Below are 9455 nucleotides of genomic sequence, written 5' to 3'. Positions count from 1 at the left end.
CATTTAAAGAGGGGCTGTGGCTGAGTGCTGGAGCCACTTCTTGGCATGCAGAAGGTCCAAAGTCCAACCCCCGGCAGCTCCAGTTAAAAGGATCAGGTAGGAGATGATGTGAAAGACCCTTGAAGGCATCTGCCAGTTAGAAGAGATATGGCTGGCTTTGATATCAGACTGTAAGGGTTGACTTGTAGCTCAAAGCGAGGTCCACATGGCCCAGCGTTCTCGTTCTAGGGGCAGCTGGTCAAATTGAGCAGAAGAAACTGCTCCTGCTGAGTTAGACCGTAGTAGCCAAGCAGGAGAGTATCACGACGAGACAATAGAGAAACCGAAGAATTTTTGTGAAAACTAACTAGCACCACAATAAACAGTAGATATATTTACAGCAATGTCATTAAGTGTGATTTATAAAACGCCATTACTTATATTGAGCATGACAACCAGACACGCGACCCACAATACTCGGCAGCATCAATTGCTAATACAATTCATTAGCCTGGACAAGGAGCTTTCACTTAAAGTGCTACGTGCTGAAGTCTATATTCATACAGGTAAGAGGTCCCTGCTAACACAGGGTTAGACCATAGGTCAGTCTTGTCTATTTAGGGTCTCCAAGGTCTTGGGTCGAGGTCTTTCACATTCCCAGTACCTTAAAAAAAACTGGGTCCTTCTCCATGCAATAGTAAAAAGTCCAGTAGCACCTTTAAGACTATTCAACTTGATTAACTCATAAGCTTTCGAGAACCACAGCACTCTTCATCAGATGAATAATAACACTTTGTAAACCGCTCTGAGTGGGCATTAAGTTGTCCTGAAGGGCGGTATATAAATCGAATGTTATTATTATTATTATGCATGAATCTGACAAAGAGAGCTGTGGTTCTCACAAGCTTATGCCTCAATAAAGTTGGTTAGACTTAAAGGTGCTACTGGACTTTTTACTATTTTGCAACTACAGACTAACACAGCTAACTCCTCTGGATCCAATCTCCATGTAAAGTGGATGCTCTTCCGCTGAGCCACAGTCCCTCTCCTCTGGAAAGCTCACACACAGCATATGGACACAAAAGCCATCTGTCATTTGTCCCCTCTTCTTGGGTTCAGAGGCAGTGTGCTGCAGTGGTTAGAGTATCAGACTAGGATCTAGGAGACCCAGGTTCGAATTTCCACTCTGCCATGGAAACTCACTGGGTGACCTTTGGCCACTCACTCATTCGCAGCCTAACCTCCCTCACAGAGTCGTTGTGAGGAGAGGAGAACAACGCAAGCTGCTTTGGGTCCTGGTTGGGGAGGAAGGTGGGTATAGTTGAAAGACATAAATGAATCAATACTGTGGTCCAATGTGTCCTAACAGAACAAGTTATCCATGCCTTGGATCTCGGGGGGGAAAACCGAGAACTTTCTTCAGTACAGAATAGAAGCTAGCTTGCCTGCCGTTCCTGCAGACCTGTGACAAATGTCCTTCCTTGCAAGGGGCAACCCGGCTGCTTCTGAACTGCCTGAATATATAATTTATGGAGCCACATGTATATGTGGGTTGTTTAGTTTCTGGACGACTTACCACAGGGTGTTTTTTCCCCATACTGCTGCAAAGAGCTATGGGGCTGTCCAAATCTGTGAGCTGCTGACGTTTCCCCCATGCTCATAATAATGAGGTATAGGCAGAAAAGGCAGCTTCTTGCTAATGGAATCGAGAGCATCCTATTTATGCTTATCCCAAATTCATTTGTGTTTTCCTTGCTATAAGTATTACGTTCCCTTGCCCCAGTAACTGCATTTTCTGCAATGAGCATGTCTTTGTGTTTTTAGGTACTTATGTATGGGGGGAGGATACTCCGCAGAGATCATTGCTTCATTTTGCCTACAAGGGGTTCTGAACAACACCGCGGTTTGCAGCACATCCCATTAGCTTAACCAGAGAACCTGCAAAACAAAATCTAATTGAAATTTTACAAAACTGATATGCCTGAGCGTGGGAACGTGACTCAAGAATTGCTGTTCGTCTTTCGTGTACTTGTTTGTGTCTAGTTTATATCAAGGTGGTTTATCCAAAGGATTTTTAAAATCTACTTTGTGTGAGTGTTTGTGACAAGAAGATTTTAAAGAACACTTAACCATTGTAAGTTAATTACCAAATAGCATTGATTATACTAAAATACCTGTTGCCTTCTATCATACACAGTCAGATACAAAATAGCTTGTTGTGCTTGCTGTCAAAATGCAAATACCATTGCATATCACTTAATAGCTAAATTGTGTTAGATGTGGAGGATCTAATATGGTTAAATGTCGACATCAAATGTTACAGTATGCTTGCTTCTCATCCAGGACTCGCACAGGGTAGGTGGGTTTTGTTTCCTCTCTTAATAAGAGGGGAAAGCATGGATGTGTGATTTGTTATCTCGTACTTCCAGACCAATTAGCAGGTATGGATGTGTTTAAGAAGCCCTATCCTTGGCTTAGTAGTGAAGGAGGAGCTGTGGCTCAGTGGCAGAGCGTCTGCTTTGCATGTAGAAGGTCCCAGGTTCAAACCCTGTCATCTCCAGTTTGAAGGATCAGGTAGGAGACCTTGACCTGAGATACCAAGGCCAATCAGAGTAGACAATACTGACTTCAATAGACCCATGGTCTGGCTCAAGGTAAGGCAGGTTCATTTGGGAAGAGGCCAGGGCTCAGGGACAGAACATCTGCATGGTATACAAAAGATCCCAGGCTTAACCCCCAGTATTTCCAGTTAGAAAGATCAAGTGGTAGGTTGTGTGAAAGATCCCCCAAACACCTGGAGCTCTGTTGCCATTTAGAGTAGACAATAAACCAATGGTGTAAGGCAGATTTTTTTAAGGAGAGGTTGTAGCTCAGTGGAGGAGCATCTACTTTACATTCAGAGAGTGCCAGGTTGAATACTCAGCATCTCTAGTTAGGTAGTATGTCAGAGGTAACCTGTAAAACAAGAATTAAAAGCTGATTAGGCCACTATACTTTAAGATTGTTTACTTACCTCGGATCCAAGAAGATGCTTTATGTTCGAGTGCATGCATTCTTTTGCTGCAGTAGGAGAGAAGAAAAAATTATTATTCCATACATTTCACTTTATCATTGAGACTGAGGTTGATATGTGAATATTTTGTATGTCTGTTTTATACTGTGTATCTTGGCCGTTATAACTCATGTTATTTATTGACCATCTATTTATTGACTTTCGTATATGATATTTAGGAAATTGACTAATTGTTCTTGTAGCACTTTGGCACATCAGCACTTTTTGCATTTGTTGAAATAATCTATATTTATACTATTTATTGTATACCACGGGGGGGGGGGTATACAATCTTTTCTTCTGATTTAGTTCTGTGGTAGCTTCTGATTGGTGTTTATGTCAAAGACCTCCACCAAAGACCCTGGATAGCCACTGTTAATCCAAGTAGTCAAGACCGACTTTGATAGACCAATGGTCAGACTCAGTACAGAGCTCCAATACTTTGGTTTTTGCATCTTCATTTGGAGGTGGAGAGTCAAATCAGATATTTGACAAATGTTCAGTGAATATTGGGGGAGTATTTGATGTGTCAGGAGATGGTCCCATAACGTAAATCCATTAGTGCAAGCAGTGATTCTCACACCACCACATTTAGAGTGCAGCAAGACATTCTCTTGGGAGCAGGCCAGCTTTGCCCAGCTGGTAGATCAGGTGGAGATCAGCGAATTTCCAAATTAAACTGGAAACCAAGGGGCTGTTTGTCAATCCAGGACTCTCTATGATCGTTTCCACTATTTGCATCCAAACTGTGAAGATGAGGAAATACGACAAGATGAGGAAATACGAGGAATGAAAATAAAGGACTATTCATACAAGGTTAGAGCATTTGCTGATGACATAATGTTAATTGTAGAAGATCCATTGGAGAACATGCCAAAAGTGATAGATAAGATCAAGGAGTTTGGTGACTTGGCAGGTTTCTTCATTAACAAAAAGAAGTCAAAGATATTATGCAAAAACATGACTAAGCAGAAACAACAATTGTTAATGGAAACAACGGACTGTGAAGTAACTAGTAAGGTGAAATATTTGGGAGTTGAGCTGACTGCAAAAAATATAGATTTGTTCAAGAATAATTATGAAAAATTATGGACTCAGATAGAGAGAGACTTGATCAAATGGAATAGACTGAATCTGTCATGGTTGGGCAGGATTGCAGCAGTTAAGATGAATGTGTTACCAAGAGTAATGTTTTTGCTACAGACAATACCAATCATCAGAGACTCTAAACAATTTGAAAAATGGCAGAGGAAAATATCAGATTTTGTTTGGGCAGGCAAGAAGCCTCGAGTGAAAGTTAAAGTTCTACAAGATGCAAAGGAAAGAGGCGGAATGCAACTGCCCAACTTGAGACTTTATCATGATGCAATCTGCCTAGTTTGGTTAAAAGAGTGGATGACGTTAAAGAATAAGAAACTATTAGCCCTAGAGGGATATAAAAAAATCTTTGGATGGCACGCATACCTATGGCACGACAAAGTAAAGGTCAACTCGATGTTCCTACATCATTTTGTAAGGAGAAGTTTATATACAATCTGGAAGAAGTACAGAATTTACTTACAAGAAGGAACCCCCTTGTGGGTGGTTCCATACGAGGTGATAGATCCGAGAGCTGTTGATAATGAACAACAATGTTTAACATACAAAAAAATAACTAAAATTGAAGTATCTAAACTTAGAATAAAGACGCAAGAGGAACTATCACCTAATTACGATTGGTTCCAGTACAGACAGATTAGAGATTTATACAATTCGGACTCTGTAAAAGGGGGCATACGAACAGAGAACTCGGAACTAGAGCAGACCCTTCTTAAAGAAGACAAGAAAAGAATATCCAAGGTATACCAAGTACTGTTGAAATGGTATACTGAGGATGAGATAGTTAAAACACAGATGGTGAAATGGGCTATAAATTTCAATAAAGAAATAACAATGGAGGCATGGGAATACTTGTGGAAAACTACAATGAAGACAACGACATGTATCAATATTAAAGAGAACATTTTCAAAATGATCTATCGTTGGTACATGACACCAAAGAAGATTGCGCTAGGGAACTTGAATACTTCTAATAAATGCTGGAAATGTAAGAAACATGAGGGCTCCCTCTATCATATGTGGTGGTCGTGTGAGGTAGCTAGGCAGTTCTGGGGGGAAATAATAAGAGAAATGAGTGAAATTTTACAGTTTCAAATAAATAAGAACCCAGAACTCCTGCTGCTAAACTTGGGAATGGAGGGAATTCCAGCCCATCATAGGACGTTGATTTTTTATATGACTGCAGCAGCTAGACTTTTGTATGTGCAGAAATGGAAAGTACAAGAAGTGCCAACTATTGAAGATTGGATCTACAAATTGCTGTATATGGCTGAAATGGACAAGATGACAAGAAAACTGAGAGATCTGGACCCAGGGCAGTTTAACACAGACTGGGAGAAGCTGAAACAATATCTGGAGAAGAAATGGGAGGTGGGAGGAAAACTGTGGCAGTTTGAGAACTATTGAAGTATAATAAAAGTATAAAAGAGAGGGGTGACTTTACCGGGGGAGGAAGAGAAATGTGAATTTATAAGCAGTTAGATTAATTGATTGAGATATATATAGATATGTATAGGTTAACTGATAGAGAATAATTAATGATAAGGTTTAAACATGAGGATTGACTAACTAACAATATTTTCTTTTTTTGACAAGATTTATATGCACCAAACTGAATGTATAGAAGAGTTAAATTGATTGAGTATCTGAGGAGTTATATAGAATTACCATAAAAAGATGAAATGAGTAATACATAGAGAACAAATCAAATTGTTTGATTTAAATGTGGGAAATTTTTATGGTTTATGATATATAGGTTTATATAGAAATATTCAAAACTGGGAAATGGGATAAATTGTTTATCTAAAGACGTATAGTTTGGGTGTATAATAAGTAAGGGAGTTAAAGATGTACTGCTTAATATAATGGAGAATGTATATCTGTTTTAGATAGAGGAATTTAATAGAAGTAAGGGAAAAGGGACAGAGGGTGGGAAAGCTGTTGGAAGTCAATAAAAGGGGGGGAAAGGGAGGGGGTTAGAAACGAAAAATTAGGGGAAAATTGATTGTAATGTAAAAATAACAATGTTCTAACCCAATAAAAAACTTTTCAAACTGTGAAGCTGTCTCTCACTGCTGGTAATTAAGTCAAAAGGCAGACATTGAGCGGAACTACAAGTGACAAAAGGCACAGATTGGACACTTGCCAGCTTCCCTCAAGTTTTGATGGGAAATGTAGGCAGCTTGGCAGAATGTTGGAAAAGTGACAGTTGAAAAGTCCATTGGACAGCAGTCGGAGAGCCAAGCTACAAGACTAGGATGCCTACATTTCCCATCAAAACTTGAGGGAAGCTGACAAGTGTCCAACCTGTGCCTTTTGTCACTTGTAGTTCTGCTCATTGGCACTTCTTTCTGTTCTGAACCCACAATCTATTTATTTACCTCCTTTATACCCTGCCTTTCTCCCCAGTGGGTACTCAAAATAGCTTACATTGCTCTCCTTTCCTCCATTTTACCTCACAACCATCCTGTGAAGTCTGTTAGGCTGAGAATGTGTGCTTCACTCAAGTTCACCCAGAGAACTTCCATGGCAAAGTGGGGATTCGAACTTGGATCTCCTAGATCCTTGCTTGGCACTCTAAGCACAACACTGTGCTGGAGCTCAATGCTGAGAAAATTTTCCTGATGCACTGCTCACTTATGCACAATTCAGAGGAGAATTTTTGCAAGTTAATCTGTTTCGGCTTTATGGTTTCCCCGCCCTTTTATTGTTGTTTGGGGCCTTCAGTTTCTTTCTGAATTACCTGTAATCGGCAATGGCTGCCTTCAATTCACATTGTTAACGCTGTCAAGTTACCAGGAAAGATTATCATTTTGTGTATGGATTTTTAGAAAGGCATGTCAATGGTGTCTTGTGAGATCTTGGAGGAAGGGGGGGGGATCAATTAAAGATGGGCTTGGATTAGACGCAGGGTTATGTTGCTTGAAAGCTTAGCTAAAATGTCCGTAAGCGAAAGCCTAATTCATGATGGCAAAGGCCCAAACCGTGTGGAAGGAACTGACGGAGTGAGGTTTAAACAGATGGCGAGAGAACTGTGGAGAATGCTCTGCTCTGCTCTCCAACTTCTTGAGTGTCCTAGGGCAGGCCTTTTAGCTTAGCAATGTTGTGGTTTTACTGAGGTAGGCAACAAGAGAATTTGTTGGGCAGAAGAAGCATCAAGCAAGAACAAAGAGATTGACAGTCCAAATCCCCTCAAACTAGTGATTTATAGACACTCAACAGGATTGTGTGTCCTGGGTGATTTTCCCTGTCATGGCTTCTGGAATAGGGTTGCCATCTCCAGGCTACAAAATTCCTGGAGATTTGGGGGTGGAGCCTGGGGAGGGCAGGACATCAGTCGGGTATAATGCCATAGAATACACCCTCCAAAGCAGCCATTTTCTCCAGGGGAACAGATTCCTGTCATCTGGAGATGGGTTGTAATTCCAGGAGATCTCCAGGTCTACATGGCAACCCTAGAACTTCCTGCTGGATCACGCCCTTAAAACTGAGTGTTTGGCTGGCCTGTCCACCTCCCTTTTTAAATCAAGGGTGAGCAAAATAGTCTGATTTCCTCAAAGAACCGGGCCGGCTCCTTCGAGGAGAGAAATTAAATTGCCATTGCTCAAGGCTATCACAATGAATGTGGAGTGGATAAAGTGAATTCTGTGATAGAAAAGATCCTTGCAAGATGGAGGAGACAGGTGCGTATTCCCCACATCTAATTTTCAAAACATTTATATCCTTTCCTGCCGGATCCTTCAAGACTGTATTATTGTGAATCTCGTCTTGGTTTAGAACAGTATTTTTCCATTAAAAGTATCTGCAATTCTGTCAAATCACACCTTTTCCTTGCAGCCAGCAAGCATGCTCAATTAAACACTGTTGGTCACATGGAATTAGCATGATGTGCAGCAGATGTCTCTGAACACATGAAGCTGCCTTATCAGACCCTTGGTCCCTCAAGGTCAGTATTGTCTACTCAGACTGGCGGCAGCTCTCCAGGGACTCAGGCAGAGGTCTTTCCCCACACCAGCTATTTTTTCCTTTTATAACTTGAGATGCTGGGGATTGAACCTGGGACCTTCTACATGCCGAGCAGATACCTCTCCTCTGAGCCACAGCCTTTCCCCTTCGGTCATGTGGTCAAATGTCCTTATCCCACTGCCCTGTTTAGAAGTTCAGAGGAGAGTTGGATGCCAGACCATACAGCCTGCCTGGACCCTGTAGGACCCCCTTATTTATTTGAAATATTTATATCCTGCCTTTCCACAATGCTTTTCCAAGATGGTTTAAAAATCTAAATAGATACAGTTAAAAACATGGTTAAATCATGGAAACCAAGTTAAAACTGCAACGCCTGCAACAAAAATGGCCTCCAGGTGCCAATCAGAGACATTCATTCATTGCTTCCACCAAAGGCGTGTTGGAATAAGCTTTGAAAGAGGCACTTTGCCTGCTCATAGGCCATCCAACCAGGCCCTGTCTAGGGTGTAGTCAGTGGAGGTGACGATGGTCAGGAGCATAGATGGCTTTCAAAGAGGACAAGGCAGATTTGTGGAAGAGGGGTGCGTCAGCGGCCATGCTGACTGACTAAAGGGAACCCCCATATTCAGAAGCAGTCAACCTCTGACTAGTAGTGCTAGGAGGAGGCATTGAGGAAGGCCTTGGCTTATCTACCTTGTTTGTTGTCCCACCAGGACAACTGGTTGTCCACCGTTTGAAATATCATACTGGACTAGATGGGCCGCTGGTTTGATTCTGCAGGGCTCTTCTATGTACGTATTGATTTATATCCTAACCTTACCCAGTGGGGATCGGGGTGGTGTAGGCATGCCTTCATACAACACTTCTACGAGGTAGGTCAAGCTAAGCGAGTGTGATTGGAATAAGTAGCATTGGAGAATATAGTCTCCAATGTTGCATTGGGTTAGAAGCTGGGTCTCCCTGGTTCCGATCCAACACTTTTCCTACTACATTACACTGGATCTTGGAAAATGAGCTAGGACAGGACTGATGGGCCCTTAACTACGGAGCTCTGTAGTCTTGTGCTGTGGTCGGTGCAGCCAAGAATATATTATTTTTGACATTGTATGGCTGGATTTATGAGAAGAGAGTGTGATCATGAGCCAGGGGGTATTCGTCGTGGGAAGCCCGGTGTATATCTCAGACTCTAATAGGTAATATTTAGCATTTCTAATAAAATGCGGGATGTAATCAGAACATAATGATACTGATATTTGAAAATCAGTTGCCAGCGGGCTTGGCTCCTTCTCCCCCCCCCCCACCACCCCATGCTTTTTAAAAGAACATCTTTGTAAAGTGCCATTCCGCTTTCTCCCTTCTC

General features: G+C 41.6%; 1 non-coding gene across 1 annotated transcript; it reads left to right on the top strand.

Annotated features, from left to right (window-relative positions):
* The first annotated feature begins 2467 nt into the window (after positions 1-2467).
* On the top strand, positions 2468-2539 carry TRNAA-UGC (transfer RNA alanine (anticodon UGC)). The gene has a single exon. It is a non-coding gene; the product is annotated as a tRNA-Ala (tRNA).
* Positions 2540-9455: the final 6916 nt, after the last annotated feature.

This window comes from Eublepharis macularius, chromosome 12, assembly GCF_028583425.1.
Source record: "Eublepharis macularius isolate TG4126 chromosome 12, MPM_Emac_v1.0, whole genome shotgun sequence".
NCBI classification, from domain to species: domain Eukaryota; kingdom Metazoa; phylum Chordata; class Lepidosauria; order Squamata; family Eublepharidae; genus Eublepharis; species Eublepharis macularius.
The sequence above is the reverse complement of the archived record's forward strand: the minus strand, read 5'-3'. Positions and strand labels throughout refer to the sequence as shown.